Source organism: Mus musculus, chromosome 1 (genome assembly GCF_000001635.26).
Source record: "Mus musculus strain C57BL/6J chromosome 1, GRCm38.p6 C57BL/6J".
Lineage (NCBI taxonomy): Eukaryota > Metazoa > Chordata > Mammalia > Rodentia > Muridae > Mus > Mus musculus.
In genome coordinates, this window is record NC_000067.6 from 160,324,545 (window position 1) to 160,341,743 (window position 17,199).

Sequence of the window (17,199 nt, forward strand, 5' to 3'; positions counted from 1 at the left end):
AAAGGCAGGAAGTTTTATTTCAAATTCACTAGTGGAATCTATAAATATGTTGCTCATTTCCTGATTGCATAGGCTATTAAGGGTCTAATCTATTTCCTGAGCTGAAAGTAGCTAATGGGCAAATATTACAACAGTAATCATCAGGTGAGAAGGGTATTTGGCATCTATTCACCAAAAACATGTTCTCGGTCATAATTCCCTTTGGCAGTGTGTATAGCTTCTAAGGGAATCATCTCACTTTTAACAATGAGAGGTCTCTGCTTAATAAAGCCTGGTGCTGCACTACCCTGAGTGTCTTAGCAATAAGAGCACTCTTATGTGAGGTTGTTGAACCTTAACTCGTGGGTAATATGGGACCTGAAGTGTACTACTTTCTTCCCAACAAGCAGTTTATTAGATAAACAAACAAGCAAACATACAGGCCTTGTTCAAACCATAAGAAGCCTGAGGTTTCTGTGGGATTGGAAATGGGGGCAGGAGAAAAGCTGAGTGTGCACGTGCTTGCCAAGGAGGCCTGAGGACCTGGGTCTGACCACAGCATCCCTGCAGAAAGCGTCCACAGTGGGTCCTGCTGAGTGAGTGTCGGCATGGACGGCAGGCAGGCAGGCGAATCCTGAAGGCTTACTGGTCCTTCAGTTATACTGAAACAGCTTTCTTCAGGGTCAGGGAGACTCTCTATTTTTTTGTTCATTTATTTGTTTGTTTGGTTGTTTGTTTTTCCCCAAGATAGAATTTCTCTCTGTAGTCCTGGCTGTCCTGGAACTCACTTTGTAGACCTGGCTAGCCTCAAACTCACAGATCCACCTGCCTCTGCCTCCTGAGAACTGGGATTAAAGTCATTCACCACCACTGCCTGGAGAGAATCCCTAGCTCAAACCTGTAGAATGGTAGAGGAAGATACCTGACACCTACCTCTGTCTTCCATACGAATATGCATGGCACATGCATACATACTACATGGACACTCATACATAGAGATGGAATGCGTAATGTGCCTCCTTTTTATAATACTGCCCCACAGCACAGGCTTCTGTGAAAAACTCAACTACAACTGAACGTCACTGTTCTTCCCAGGAGCTTATCTCTACGACTTTATCTCGGTCACTGAGCAGCAAACCCCACCCATCTGTGATGGGGTCAGAGGGGCCAGACAGCAGCTGGTTTTGTATTTGACCTAGGAAAAATACTATTCTGAAGACAAACACTCAAGAGGAAAACCACAAATGTGGCTGCTACCAAGGATCACAGGGAGCCATCAGCATCCCCCACCGACCCACCCCCTCGGCAAAGTTCAACTGATACCTCTGGAAACAATCTACCAGAGCCAGGGCTGGGCACTGGGGCAAAGCTAGCTTTCAGGAGCTCATTTCACAGGACTGTCCCAGGAGACACCTCTACTTTTGAAACTGAGCCCATTGGGTTTAATTTCTTTTAAACCATTATCTACAAAGCATGGCCTATACAGAAGACACAGCTCCGTGCAAGGTAGAATTTGACACATAAAATGATTACTGGTCTTCAAACACCAGGCAGATTTCTTTCAAGTAGCAATCTTAACATATGATAGAAATTATTACCCTTCCATATTTGGATCTCCATCAGTGATAAAGGTATTTTATATGTGTTGGCACACAGCATTAAGATAACTTCTTCAACAATATGGTTAGTAGATTGACACTTTGTCATTGTTATGTCAATACTGCCCTGTTTTCTGTAGTCTTCACTTTTTACTACTGCTTTGAAGCAATCTTCACACACACCCCCAGATTTGATCTTGTTTAACATTAAAGATGCAATCTCAACTGGTCAGTGGTGGCGCATGCCTTTAACCCCAGCACTTGGGAGGCAGAGGCAGGTGGATTTCTGAGTTTGAGGCCAGCCTGGTCTACAGAGTGAGTTTTAGGACAGCCAGGGCTACACAGAGAAATCCTGTCTTGAAAAACAAACAAAACAAACAAAAAAAGAAAAAAAGAAAAAGAAAAGAACAAAGAAAGACCTTTAAAAAAAGATGCAATCTCTACCTTTTGGTCTCGATTTGTTTTGGATGTTATTTGGGAGAGTCTTCACTGGCCCCTGCTAGGCTTCTTTAAGGATACTGAAGGCCTAGGATGTGCCTATGGACATTGTTGGCATTGTTTCTCTGAGAACTCTGTCATCTCTGTTTGAGTTGAACAGCCATGGGCACTTTTATCATGTGCATTTCTCTGGCCCTTCAACACATGTGGGGTTTTTTGGGCTACATATATTTCCTGCTTTCTTTGACATGAGGACTATATTCTTTGTCTTTTGTCCTAGCACATTTGTGTGATTTTGAAGGGAGAAGAATGATGTTTTGAATTTTGCCACTTAGAAATTAGAATCTAGAATTTAAATCTGGCCATGTCTCCTCACAATCTTATGCCTTACTTATTCTCTTTGACCAAAGTATACATGCTTCTGTGCCCTGCCAATATACTTGATAACAGCATATTCTAATTCCTAGTATCCAAAATATGGACGGTGTTCTCTTTTTGGAAAATTTTAAAACACTATTTGTTTAGTGTGTGTGTGTGTGTGTGTGTGTGTGTGTGTGTGTGTGTGTGTGCATGAGGGTGTAGGTATGGCAATCAAAGGACAACTTGTAGGAGTTGGTTCTCTCCTACCAGTATGTGGGTCCTGGCGACTCAAACAATGGTTGTCAGGCTTGATAGCAAGTGCCTTTGCTTGTTAAGCCATCTCATTAGTCCAGCAGAGTCTTTGTTACAGCCCAGACTGCCCTGAAAGTTATGATACTCATGCTTCAGCCTCCAGAGAACGAGTATGGCAGGCATACTCTAGCTAAAGAAGGCAGAGTCTATGGTGTTCCTTTCAAATTATTTCATATGTCCTGGGGTTGTTTTATACCCTTTTCATGTTCTACTAGAAAATTCTGGAAATCCTATTCTCTGTAACAGATTTCTTTCTTTCTACAATTTGGTCTGCCTAAAAGGATTCTTTCTAAACCCAGTGGACTCCAAACAATTTTATTAACAAGGGAAAAAAATCACTTTAATAAGGATTATAATTTTTCCATTTATTTATTCATTTTGCATGTATGGGAGTGGTGAGGTAGGCACATCCATTCTGCCACAGTTTATGTACAGAGGTCAGAGGACAACTTCCTGTTCTCTCCTTTACTCATGTGAGTTCTTGGCATGGAGCTCAGCCATCAGGCTGGGTGGCAAGGCAAGTCCTTCACCCACGAGTCATCTACTTGGCCTCTAGGACATTCTTAACAAATCCTCAGCTGGTGAAGTCCTATTATTCTTTTATGACTTAACTTTAAATGCCACCTTTTCAGAATTTTTTCCTTCATTCCTTAAACTAAATTAGATTACATTATTATTTTTGTCTGTTAACAACCTCCCCTTTTCCTTCCTGTCCTTATGATTTCTATATATACACTGTTTATATTCTTTCCTGTTACCCTGCAAACTTCAGGAAAACAGGAATATTTTCTATTCTGATCATTGCCAAGTAGAATGCCTACTAAAGTAGCAGGATATAATAAACATTAAATACCAACTAATAAAGAATGGATTACATAGCAGCATACGCTTGTTGTATTACAGTAGTTTTAAATACATTTTGCAGTTGATAAATACTGGTAATATTAAACAAATTTGAAAAAGTTACTTTTTTCTACAACTATTCACTGCAGCCTTAGATAAATATAAACAAAAGTCCAAGAGAGATAGCAAATCACAGATGCAGGAACTACATGGCCTAGATCTAAAAAACGGACTATTAGCCAAGTAGCTTTTATTAGGGCTTTAACACTCTGTGCCCAATCTATAAAACTGTGTCCGTAAAAGTACCCATTTTATGGCATTACTTTGGTTATACATGTACCAGACTTCCAAATAGCACAATATAACTACTTTGTTGTCATTGCAAAGTTAATGTTAAGTAATGCAGTACTTCAACAAAACCACTGCTGTTTCCCATTTCCAGCTGCATTTTTCTCCAAATTGTGTGTGTGTATGTGTGTGTGTGTGTGTGTGTGTGTGTGTGTGTGTGTGTGTGTGTGTAAAATCTTGTGTGCCCAGTCCAACTCCTCGCTCTTTTATACTAAGTTCTGGACTAGTTAAGGTAAAAGTCATTAGGGACTAGGAAGACAGCTCGGTTGGTAACATGCTTGCCATGAAAGCATGAGGACCTGAGTTTGATCTCCAGAATCCATATAAAAAGTTGGTGAGGTGGACCATCTTTGTAATCTAAGTGTTGGGGACGTGGAGACAAGTGGACTGTTAGGGCTTGTTGGCCAACCAGACTAGCCTAATTGGTGAGTTCCAGGCCAATAACAGACCTTGTTTCAAAACACAAGATGGCCAGCTCCTGAGGAATGATACCCAAAGATGTTGTCTAGCTTCCACGTGCACACACAAGCACATGCACGCATTATCCCCCCCACACACTCAAGAAACAAAAGTCACTAAAATTGGATCAAGTAGCTGGGCTATTCTCAAGCTCACCACAAAGCCAAGGATCTCCTTTAACTTCCTGATCCTTCTGCCTCCTACCCCCATGTGCTGGGATCACAGGCATGCACCACCACTCCTGGTTTGTGCAATGGTAGAAATCTAGCCAGGGCTTCATTCATACTAGGCAAAACCATTTACTAAATGAGGTACAACTCCAGCTCCTACTTCATTTTTTATTTTACTTTTCCATAGCAATTAAGGCTAGCATGCCATTCATATTACTCATGAGGGTTTTATTTTTTTTAAAGGTTTTTTTTTTAAAGATTTATTTATTTATTTATTTATTTATTTATTTATTTATTTATTTATTTATTATATGTAAGCACACTGTAGCTGTCTTCAGACACACCAGAAGAGGGCATCAGATCTCATTACGGATGGTTGTGAGCCACCATGTGGTTGCTGGGATTTGAACTTCAGACCTTCGGAAGAGCAGTCAGGTGCTCTTACCCACTGAGCCATCTCACCAGCCCCCATGAGGGTTTTAAAAACATCATTATTATTTCCATCAGGATTTTCAGAAAAAATTACCCTTGATCTTACCAAAAAGCCAACAATCAATTTTTTTATGAAAAAATCTTGAATCTCAAGATTCTTCATATCTTACAAACAGATTCTGTTAACTAAGTATGAACAAGTAGTAGGTGGACTTCCTTCATACATCTACATACATGCATCATAATATTATCTAAAAGAGGTAAGACAGGCTGACTCAAAATCATTATAGAAATAATTAAGAACTACATTTTATACCCTTCCTTCGGCAGTGCTTCTTGCCTACAGAACCCACATTAACCTGCATGGCAATCTTCTTTACCCTCTCCATTTTTATGGAAGAGAAAACTGAAATGGTGAACATAGAGAGCGGCCAGAGCTGGTGAGGAAGAAACCAAGCCTTGAATTCCTCTAACAAGGCTTCAGGCAACTACATTCTTACCCCCTCGTGGGGTCTAATGGAGGAACTGCAGAGTCAGAATAAATAACAGTCTAGGTTCCCAGGGGGAACAACTTACCGATCTGGGCTTAAAAAGTAAATGAGTTTGCTTGACCACACGGCTATGGGAAGAAACGGGAAAATAATTGAGCCAGCGCTTCACATATCTGCTTAGATTAATTAATTCTAACAATCCCCTGTGTGGTTGACATTGGCCTTATTTTATGATTAGGAATACACCGTGTTCAAGGAGATTCAGTAACTGTTTCAGGATCCCTTAGTCAGTAGGAACCAGACACAGAATTAAACCTTGATGGGCCAACCCCCCAAATCCCTACCTTCAGGAACTCTACAGAAGGAAGTGTCCTAGGCAGAAGAGACAGTTTGTGACAAGAGCATGACATCCTGGTGTGGACTGAGAGTAAATGTGCTGAGCTGAATCGTTTGAGTGCATCCTTCAGATAACAGGGGCTGCAGTTTTCTCTGCACCAAGAAGCAATTAGAGGAGTTTTATCTCCCCCTGGGCTAGGAGTTCAGCTTGGTTGGAGAGAACCTCCCTAATGTGAGGTATCGGGTAGAGAAAACTAGAGGGGACAGAAAGTAAAGGCAGAAATCTGTTCTGAATGCTCCAAGACAACCCCACTTTATCAGTCAGCCTTCTTAAAAACCTCCCCTTTTGTGGAAAAATGTTTGCTACAAATTTTTAAAACAGTGACAATCCTACAATTAGGTAAAACAATTTATTCAAACCCTGTTCTTGCTTAAAATACTCATTCAATTAAAATACACTATAGGCTTTCTTCTTCCATTGGGCATTGTGCTAGACATCTACTTGTACAATTCACTGACTCTCCTTTAGGCAAAGAAGGAATGGGAGAAGGGGCAGAGTTGACGTGTAGGTAAGTTTATGCAGGAAAGTCACATTAGTCCAGAGCACTGAGGTAAATCAGAACTCTCAGTTAATGTGCACACAACTGAAATTCTTTGCCAAAGAAGTGGGCTGATAGAAATGGGGGTGCAGCTGTGAAAAAAAGTAAGCTCTTTCAGATAATCTGGTGGTTTGGGAGAAAACTGGAGAGCTGGCAAATACTGACAAAAATAGGACTGCAGCATGTGGTAGTAGATACTGGAGGTACAGCTCAGAGCTGCAAAGTAAGACTCATGCTCAGATGTAGAGAATAGTTTCAGAGACAGCAAGAAAGCATTTATATTCAACAGACTATGAAAAGAAATGGGGAAATTTGTGTTTTGAAGCCCTAGCTCCCCAGAGTGTTTAAAAGTATTAAACATAAAGCCTTTAAAGTGGAATTAATGCCAAGCAAGGTGCTCCCTATTTTAAAGTGACTTGTGTTCTTAGGACACAGAACACACAGACAATAGGAGATTAAAAAATGTGTCCACTGTGTGCCATTGAGAGGGTCCTCTCATAAATCAACTCTAAATATCCCTTGATCTTAGGCATTTAGTCTCTAGGACTTTAGGAAAATCAATTTCTTTTGCTTGAGACTCCCAGGTTGTGTAAGATTCTTGTTATGACCATTATAGTAATAGCAAATGCATACAGACACAAAAAATGGTAGCTGGTAGCATACAGACACAAAAACTGGGGGAGAAATGAAGATATGGGGGAAGTGAAAAGAGAGAGAGAGAAAAAAGTTCAGAGGAGGGGAGGGAGAGTGAGCAAAGGGAGCAGAAGGGGAGGGAGAGGGAAAAGGAGAGGGAGAGGAGGAGGGGGGAAGAGAGAGAGGGGGAAAGGGAGAGGGAGAGGGGAAGGGAGAGGGAGAGAAAATGAGAGAGAGAGAGAGAGAGAGAGAGAGAGAGAGAGAGAGAGAGAGAGAGAGAGAGAGAGAGAATGAGAGAACAAGGGAGCAGAGAACTTTTGTCTTTAGTTGTTTGCCTTTAAGTGGAAATTTATAAAAGTTTATAAACATGTAAGAAATTTCAGCTTAAACTTTTAGGCCAAACGTCTCCAGAGATACTTTTATTGAGAGTACAGTGACCCTCGGGTAAGAGATAACAGGGAATAAGCTGTGCCTGGACAGAACATAAAATGCACATAGACATCTTTGAAGCATGTACTGAACTGGTGCCAAACTGAGTAGCAGAATACTGCCTTGGTCAACTGTGGCCCTGTTTGTGTGGTTTGTAGTGTAAGATTCCCTTACAATACAATACCACCCCCACCCCCATTAAGTATCTGAAAGAGACAGTGAGCTACATATTATGATTGGAGTAGGCAATCCTTTGAGAAATATTTTAGTTTTTATCATGCTATGACCAAATACTTAAAGAAAACAAGAGAGGGAAGGCAGTCTAATTTGTGGTTTTGGAAATGCCTGTCCACAATCCTTGATTCTGTTGATTCTTGGTTAGTTCTGCAGCAGATTTTGGCCCCAGAAGTATAATATAAAAGAGCTTCCCACACCTTACAACAGCCAGAAAGCAGCCAGAAAAAAGGGATAAAGACAAGATTTTTCCCCCTCAGTGCCTGCCCCTGGTTACTTTCCCCAATTGGATCCCACTTCCTATTTTCTTTTTGATTTAAATTTCTTTTTTAGATTTTAAAAGTATGTGTAAGTGTTTTGGTTAAATATATGTCCATGCAGCACATGTGCCTAGTTTCTATGCAAGTCAGAAGAGGGCATCGAATCCCCTGGAACTGAAGTCACATATGTTCATGAACCGCCATGTGGGAGCTGGAAATTGAAACAGGGTCTGTGTGTGTGTGTGTGTGAATGTGGTGTCTCTGCAATTAGCCAGGCAACATGACTCAGTAGCTGGTGTTGGTTCAAATTTCAAAGTCTGACCTCAAGTAGTTTATTTTAGGTATATTTAAGTATAGCACAATTTGGTGAAAAAATTTCCTGCCAGTAATTAACTCAATCATGTGCACAACAAAGCTTAAGACATTATTACATCAAAACTCTTTGTAAAGTCCATGAGACATCATCCATAAAGATGGGTTCTATAGATTGACAGAGAAAAACACACTCACAATAAGGGTCTAGGTCTTCCCCTAGACTCTAGGGAAATAGGGAAAGCTCTGGTGTGGTCTGGGTCTCACAGTACAAATGTCACTAGGCTATTAACTATCTCTGCTCCCTGTCTTCTGGGCAGGGCACAGGTTCTACATCTCTCTGAAGAGACAACCCTCCATGATTAACACGCCTGGTTTCCCTAGTGCTAATCTGAGCACAGGGACCTCTGTGCCTCCTGCAGGGTCTCTGCAAGAGCAACGAGTGCTTTAAACTGCTGAACCATCTCTTCAGCTCCAGCTCCTTATTTCTATCATCTCCCAATAGTGTCATCTTAAATGAATCAATCAAGGGCTTAATCTATTCAGTAGGCCAGGACTCCCTGGTCTAGTCAGCTCATGAAGCCCTGGTATAGACATATAGACATTCTAGATGAAAGAACTGGCTCACTGTTCCCACAGATGGTAGTACTAGAAAGTCCCCAAGCCAGGGAACTTCCCGGTGAAAAGAGTCTCCACTTGATCAAGCCCTTTAATTTCAGCAAGGGATAGAACTTTTCCTCTTAGTAGTTTGTCTTTGACTGGAATTTCATAAAACTTGACAAGCAACTATCTGACATATTAATGATGCAATTTTCATTTTCATTTGGGGATGCTGTGCTACATTTATATATTCTTTCCACCATTTCAAGTACAAGACCATATGCTTAAGAAGAGATATTAACAAGAGGAAGCGAAGAGGGGAGTAATAGCAAAATAAGTAGCTAGCCAGAGTACCAGATTCCAAGTACCTGCCAGCGAAATGCTAAGTGGATTGAAGGCTTGGAGGAATGAAAATATAAATAACAGCATAGTAAAGACACTGTGATTATGCTTTGATTCTAAGTAGATGCACTGGTATCTGAGATTGTTGTGGCTAAGTGTCTGGACGATAGACAACCTCCAATTTATATTGATTAAACTGAAAGGATTTTTCAATTGTACTGTTACATAAAAGCAATACATGTTCAGTAGAAACCATACTTTACAATTTGAATTTAAAATTTTGACCTTTACCCAGGTGAGTGGTATGTGTTAAATTTTCATGATGTACTTCCCAGAATCAAAGGGCGAAGAAGTGATATTCTACATTGCCGCATGTTGTTAAGCTATATTTGTTTCAGTTGGTTATATATACCAGATATATCTTTTTTATTTAATGATATTTGCAACCTTATGATGGGCTTATATTATTATATCGCATCTTAAGTTGAGGAACATCTTTACTGAACCCCAGTAACTCAACTAGCTGCCTTCTTAAACTTAGTCTAAATACACAAGACACTAAGTTTCATTTTTATTTCTAACTAAAAGAACAAAATCAAACTCTTTACAACGGGCAATCTACAAGAGACAGAAGAATACTATATTTTCCTGTACAAATCAGCACAATTAAAATATTTTAATATAAAATAAAATAGAAAAATAAATACATGACTCAAAAGAAATGTGGATCTTATAAATAGTTACTATGGGGATTTATCTGTTATTCTCAATTAAAGAAAAGACTTGGTCTACTCTCCAAAACTGACAAACATAAATCATAAAAACTGGCTTAGCACTTCAGGATACTATATGAAGAAATATGAAAATTTTGTTTCAAAGCACAAACATTAATTTTACTTAGACTCTCAAAGATTGCTAGGAGAGAATAAGATGGACAGTGTAATAAAGTTTCTAGAGACAGAGAAGCTACTAGATGGGAAAGCAATTCTGGTGTTCCCTTTTCTTGTTAATTACATGCAGGGAGAACAGTACAGGGTACAAAACAGCATTCTTCACGTTTACTATTTATTTTTGTAAAAAGAGGCATACATATAAAAAGCATTTTTGTATCAATTTATCTTATTTTTCTGTGGGGAAAGAGCATTTAAAGATATCTATGTAGAATAATTCATGAAACAATACACAGTTCACCCATCAAGTTAAATTGTAAATGTCGACATGGCTTTCTTCTTAATGAACTGGCAGAAGTCCATACATGGGTAAAGATGAAATAGTCAACCAACCTGCCTGGCAACACATAACAGCCTGAAGCCTGAGCTTCCTAAGTGTGCACGGGCCTGCCCGGTGCCTGTGTATGCAGGAGAGCTTGTCTTCTACACTCAACCAGTTATTTCAGACAACATCCAACATTTACCTACTCCTTGCTTCTTGGGAGAAAACAAAACTTGCACCGGATCTGAGGTGCACTAGGGATAAGTAATGCTATCGAAGTCTCAAAAGAGGGGAGGGAAATAAAAGGCCTGTTATAAGCTGTTTCATTATCAGTTACCAATCACATATCTCTGTATTCTAAAACATACTCAACATTTCTTCAGCAAGGGATTATAGCATTAAAAAAAAAAGTCCCAAGTGTGTTTGTCCATATTTCAGAGAGGTCTTAGAAGGAGAGGAAGACAAGACACAGTTTTACAAAATTTAAAAAGTAAGTAAATAAAAAAGAACTTCATTGTTGCTGTAAGGACAGAGAATGTGGTTCCGCAGAGTTAATGTGGTTCTGTGTGGCTTTTAATAATTCAGAGGAAATCTTTATTTGGGAGAGCACATTCTGATTCACATAAAACAACAGTGGCTAGCAATAAATAGCAAACAGCATATAGAAATTAGAAGCAAACCGACTTAAGTGTTAATGTTTTTTATAGTTTTGGTTTAGAGTAAGTTACTCTCAAATGAATTGAAATTCATGGTTAAAAATATGGATGAAGGGGCTCAGCAGTTCAGAGCACTGTCAGCTCTTCCTGAGGTCCTGAGTTCAATTCCCAGCAACCACATGGTGGCTCACAACCATCTATACTGGGATCTGATGCTCTCTGCTGGCATGCAGGTGTATATGTAGATAGAGCCCACACATATAAAGTAAATAAATACAAATGTTTAAAAATATATATGGATGGAGTCCTCAGAAGAGGAAAAGGTCAGGGACTTCACCACTATCATTAAAATAATGGTTTATGAGGGGTAAGATCAAATTGTACTCATCTATTCTGGAAGACTGGATATTGATTAGCTGAGTGCATAGAACACAGTTTAGAATTTTCTGAGGCAATCAGTTACTATGGTAACACCTATTGGTAGCTACTCTTCCAGAAGAGAATAAGATGACAATTCTGGTGTATAAGCCACAGGGCAGGTTAGGATTGCCCATTTAGCCAAGAGCAGCCTCTTCACTCACTCCCAGTAAGCTCATTTGTTTATGTTATTTTTATGTATTCCTCCTCACACATTTTAAAGGTTTGAACACATGATCCGCATGAGCCAGAAGCAATGATGACCCTGCAGTTAGGACAAAGAGAAGCACAGCATGGCTGACCATGAATGCCAACAGCTACTGGCATAGTTTTTCTGCAACCAACTAACTTGAACTGATAATCAAATGATTTTGATCATGGTGTTGGGAAACTACCTTTAAGGACTTTTTGAAAAAATGTTTTATTCCTTGAGTAATTATAAATAAGTCATTTAATCACCCCATCTACCATTCTTTCTATTCACAGCGTCTAACAGTTCTCTGTCATACTCCTCCTTTTCTAGTCACTTAGTCCTGTTCTGTCTTTACTTTCTGCTTAATGAGACTTCAGTATCCCTTGCCACTCCCTATCTCCCATCAGCTACCAGCATGGGAGAATGACTGTCAATATTTGGAAACTGATATGGCTATTAAGTCACTGGCAGGTTAAAACTGCCTTTTATGGTATTCACACCATAAAAATTGGCAGAAGCTGCAAATCAGGGATGCTTCCATTTCTTTTTTCCTTTTTTTTCACTTACCCAAGATACATCTTACTAACATATCACTGCCCTTGGAAAACCCCAACTCAGGTTGAAATAACTTTCTCCTTTCTCCAAATATACATTTACATTGCTGAAGATTTCTAGAGAAATGGCAAAACATTTAGATTTTTTTGCTACTATAGACTCATGCTCTCTTCATACAGTTCAGCAATTCTTTTGTTTTCTGCAATGCCTAAAACCTCTCCCATGTGCTGTGCTTCAGACTTCTTACTCTACAACTCCTTCAGCCTAGGTCCTGCTTAACAGAAATAACACAGAGCTTCTGATGGAGCAGCTCCAAGTTCCTCCTCACTCAAGTGTGCAACAGCCTTGCTCTTGCTCATCCATCTCGCCATCCCTCTCTTATTTCCCCTGTTGTAATGGAAGAAAGATCTAGTCTTCTGAGATGAATCTCTACTCCCTTGAAGGTGCTTCACTGTTCATGTATTTCCTTTTCCTTGTTGAATCTTCAATTTTTCTCTTTTCTGTGGGTTTCTCCTCATTGACAGGTAGAGAGTGTTTTGGTCTCGTGTATCCTTATAACTCTGGACGACAGTCACATTGCCCCCTCTCAGTTTTAAAAAGCTACTACACTCTCCCTTCTGACAGGCTCTGAGCACAAGACTCTCCCACTTCAGAATACCCCTACCATCTCAATTCTAGAACACTTTCCCTAAATTACTGAGTTAAAATCAGGTTTGTTTTCTTTGCTCTCATATCCTTTTTAGTGTTCTGAGCAATAGTATTGTAAATAAGGTTTGTTTTGCTTTGCAAATAGGGACTCAAGTATCCCAGAATAGCCTAGAAATCACTTACGTTGCTGCAGGTGAGCTTTGACTGGTCATTCTGTCTCTCCCTCCATATCCTTACAGCAATATGCCACCACACCTGGTTTATGTGGGATTTCGGCTTGAACCCAGGACTTTGTGCATGATAGATGCGGATTGACTGAAATGTCACCCCCATAGGCTTATGTGTCTGAGTATTTAACCCCTAGCTAGTGCTACTGCTTGAGAAGGCTGTGAAGCTTTAGGAAGTGAAGGCTTGCTGAAGGAAGTAGGTCATTGGGCATGACTTTGAAACGATGCAGCATGGCTTCACTTCTTGTTCTAGCTGTGCTTCTTGAGTGTAGATGAGATGTGAGCTTCATCCTTCTGGTTCCTACCTCCACACCTTTCCTTCCCACTGCTGGGCTTCCCTGTCATGATGGACTATATCTCTAAAACTATGAGCCAAGGCACACCCTTTCTTTTTTACATTGCTTTAGCTTGGATATTTTATCATAAATATAAGGAAATAACTAAGACAACGGCAAGCAATCAACAGTTACATTCCCCTCTTTATTAACTGTATTACTCATGTGGTTCTCTTACTAACATCTTCCTTATAGCACTGTGAGCTCTCTGAGTTTAGAGAGCACACTTGCTTTATCTTAGCCTCATATTCTTTAGATTTAGCATAGAAGCTGGCACATTGCAAATGCTCAGTGTAAAAGAACGTTTCATTAATGTTTTCTTTTCAGCATTTAAAGATTCAACATTGCCACACCTACAATGCCTTTGTGCCCATCTTCCATCCTGCTTACGTATTTACCCTCTGACTTACTTGCTGGCTATCTCGTCCACTTCCTGTCCTCTACGGCCTTTTAGGAAAAGTGCCTCGTCTCCATTCTTCCATTGACTCCCTTCCTATTTATCCTTTTAATGATTGGCTCTTTTCCCCCACTTCACTGAAACTGCTCCCTTTAAGGCCATCCTTTAATGTACCTCTTGAGCATTTCCTATTGTACAAAGTCCATTTATGAGTCCTCAATACCGTACATGACTTCTAGGCACCACTGATACTTGCTTAACTTGCCCTCATCATCTTCCTCCTCTTGTGCTGGGGATAGAACCCAGGACCTCAGATACATTTTATTGATAACAATGCCCTTTCTCTTAACATTCACATGTCTTACTCTTGTGAGTTTCTCCTGCATTTTCAGTTTTGCCCTCTTCTAAGCACAGTTCATTTTTATGTGTTTATGCATTGATCCTCAGTCCTTCTCTTTGAACACTTGGTATCATCCTTTATGAGAATTCACTTACTCCGATGTTTTAACACTATGACTTCCAAACATATACTTTTAGCTCAGTTTTTACTTCAATATCCACCTGACTACTACATATACCACTTATCGGGATATGAGTGTGTGGCTATATACCAGCAATGTAAATATCTTAAACTTAACTCATTATCACCCACTCATGCAATGTATTCTCTTATTTCTTCCTCAGTGTGATGACTACCAAGCTGCCGACATAGGAATGCTGAGTTCTTTCCCTGGCTCTCTTCCCCATTCTAGTGCTCATTAAATCATGAGGCCTGCTGATTCTATCTCTTTAATAACGACTGTCCATCCCTCTCCAGCCCACTCCTCTCTTGATTAGTGCAAGGTTGTTTGAACAGAGCTGTCACCACCATCATAAGACAGTCGGCAATGCATTTTCCACATGGCAGCTAGAATGACATGTCTAAAACATAAATCTGGCCATCTCTGTCTTTCATTCAAAACCTCTCAGTCCTTACAGAGTTCTCAGGTTAAAACCCGGATTGCTTCCAAGGCTCTGTTTATCTTGCCTGTCTTCTAGTCCCCTCACCCCAATGCCCACCCCCAGCCCTTCCCTTCTTAATCTCTGATCAGGACCTACATTTAAATCTTGCATAACTGTGTATTCTCCTCACCCATGGATTTCTTCATTCCCAAACCCACCCCATCCCACCACACTTCCCTCTTTCACTTCCTCCGGGCCCATTTTAATCCTTATCTTTAAGAACACCTGAGATCTCTTACATAGTTCCTTCCGTGTGTATAATAATCATCCAATACCTCGTCTTTCTTTCCTAACTCCCTTCTTCTAGTTCACGTTGCCTTTTGTCATTTGTCATTTTATTTTTTTGAAGCAGAATCTCACTATGTAGCCCTGGCTAGTCTAGAACTTGATCTGTAGATTAGGCTGCCCTTGAATTCAGAGATCTACCAGCATGTGCCTCCCAAGAGCTGGGATTAAAAGCAGGTGTCACCAGGGCTGGTGAAACTTCTATTTTAGAACTGAATGGTATACTTTAACAGACTTCTAGAGTAATCATAGTATAAACGTAACCCAGATAAATGTAATTCTCTTGGCATCTCTGGAACAACCAGCAGCAAAAAAGTGTTTCCAATTTACTTTCCACAAAATATATTTAACAGTCCTCAGCCTTTGGAACATACCTTCAATGTCTATGAGTAAACGTAATTTTGGCTGAGACATTTAGTTCAGCCAAGCAGTCTGTGCATGCATGTATCTGTGTCTACCTGTCAGGCTATCTTTCTGTCTTTCTGGTTGTGTTTTGAGATAAATGTGTCTAGCCTGAGCTGACTTCAAACTGAACTTGAATCAGTCCTTCTGCCTCACCTGCCCAAGTGTTGGGACAGTAAGAATGTGCCACTATTCTCAGCTGAAGGAATGAATCTTGAAGGCTTTAGCAAGTTCGCATTCAGGATGAAAATTTGAGAGGTCAATTTGAGGGGGAGGGCAGTATTAGAAAATGATTGTTTTAAATATGGGGTTCATTTGAAAGAGAAAAACAATCTTTTCCCATTCAGTTATTTACTTTCAGCATCGATTTATTCTTTTGGGCATTTGTACTTTATTTTTTCAATAGGTTAGAATAAAAATAAAAATTGATGTTGAGAACAGTGCTTCAAGCCCACACACTGGGCATGGTATCACATACTTATAGGGCCAGCTCTCAGGCCAAAGCAGCTGGAGGCCAGCCAGGGTTATATAGTAGCCAGCTGAGGCAACACAGTGAGACCCTGCCTTTTGTTTTTTAATTTACTGTTGTTGTATTTTAATGTTGCAGTGGACTAGTACCTGGAAGAACTCCAAATCAATTATTAATTAGGCTCATACAATTATATCTTAAATGAGCTCATTAAATTAATGGAAACACTTCTTTTATTTGCTTAGTTCAAAATCTAGAATGAGCTTGCCTCATCCTCTCAACAGCTAAATTTACATACAGTGAAAATGTCACGGGTTTTTCCCACTTTCAATCTATTTCTCATGAACTGCTGCTATCCTGGTTCAGCTGACCCACAGATGACTTCCGGCTCTGTGTGCACTCTCTACTTCTTTTACCCATCCTTACCCATCATATAACTGATGCATGCCATCTTCTCAGAACTCAGAACATACTATTCTTCCCTGCCACTTCAAAGTAAGCCTAAATATAACAACTGAGAACTCTTGGCTCCTTTGTGGGCCCTGTAACTTCAATTCTGATTCCACACACTCTTCTATAGCTCCAGTGGCTGACCTGCCATCCTTTACACTCATGGGGCCTGAGCTGGTCTCAGGACATCTGAGCAGGCTCTTCCCTGCCTGGAGCAATTACTCCCTGGACCATCTTCATGAGTTACCCTCTGTCTCATTTATGTCTGACCAAGATCTACACACACTAGTGAAAACATCACTACGCATCCCTTTCCTTTCTCCTTTTTCTACATCTACTTATCACCTACTAACATAAATAATTTATTGTGTTAATTATTTATTGTCTGTTTTCTCCTATGATACTATAAGATCCATAATACACGTCTTTTGGCTTAATAAACAAATTTGTGTCAATTCTGGAGGTATATGTACTGACTTTAGGAAACTGGTTCTAAATCTTTTAGAGAAATTATGCTCACCTACTATAGTTTTCATTTGTGTGGATACAGCTTTTAATTTTAAGTTAATTTATAAGATTTGTTTAGTCAGACACATGACACAGACCAATATATCTACAGGGATCTGGTAGACATGAGATGGCTCTGGACAGACCAAGACTCAAACTGCCTAAGTACTTAAAGAAAAGGAAAGAACTGTTTGGCATATTTTTCCTGCTCTGTCCTAAATAATCTTAAAACAGATGGCAAAAGCTAAATACCAAGTCTGCTGTCATGG

At 39.9% G+C, this 17,199-nt stretch overlaps 1 protein-coding gene across 7 annotated transcripts in view; it reads right to left on the reverse strand.

Annotated features, from left to right (window-relative positions):
* Rabgap1l (RAB GTPase activating protein 1-like) overlaps positions 1-17,199 on the reverse strand; it is a 574,303-nt gene that overhangs the window by 105,371 nt on the left and 451,733 nt on the right. The window lies entirely within an intron of this gene.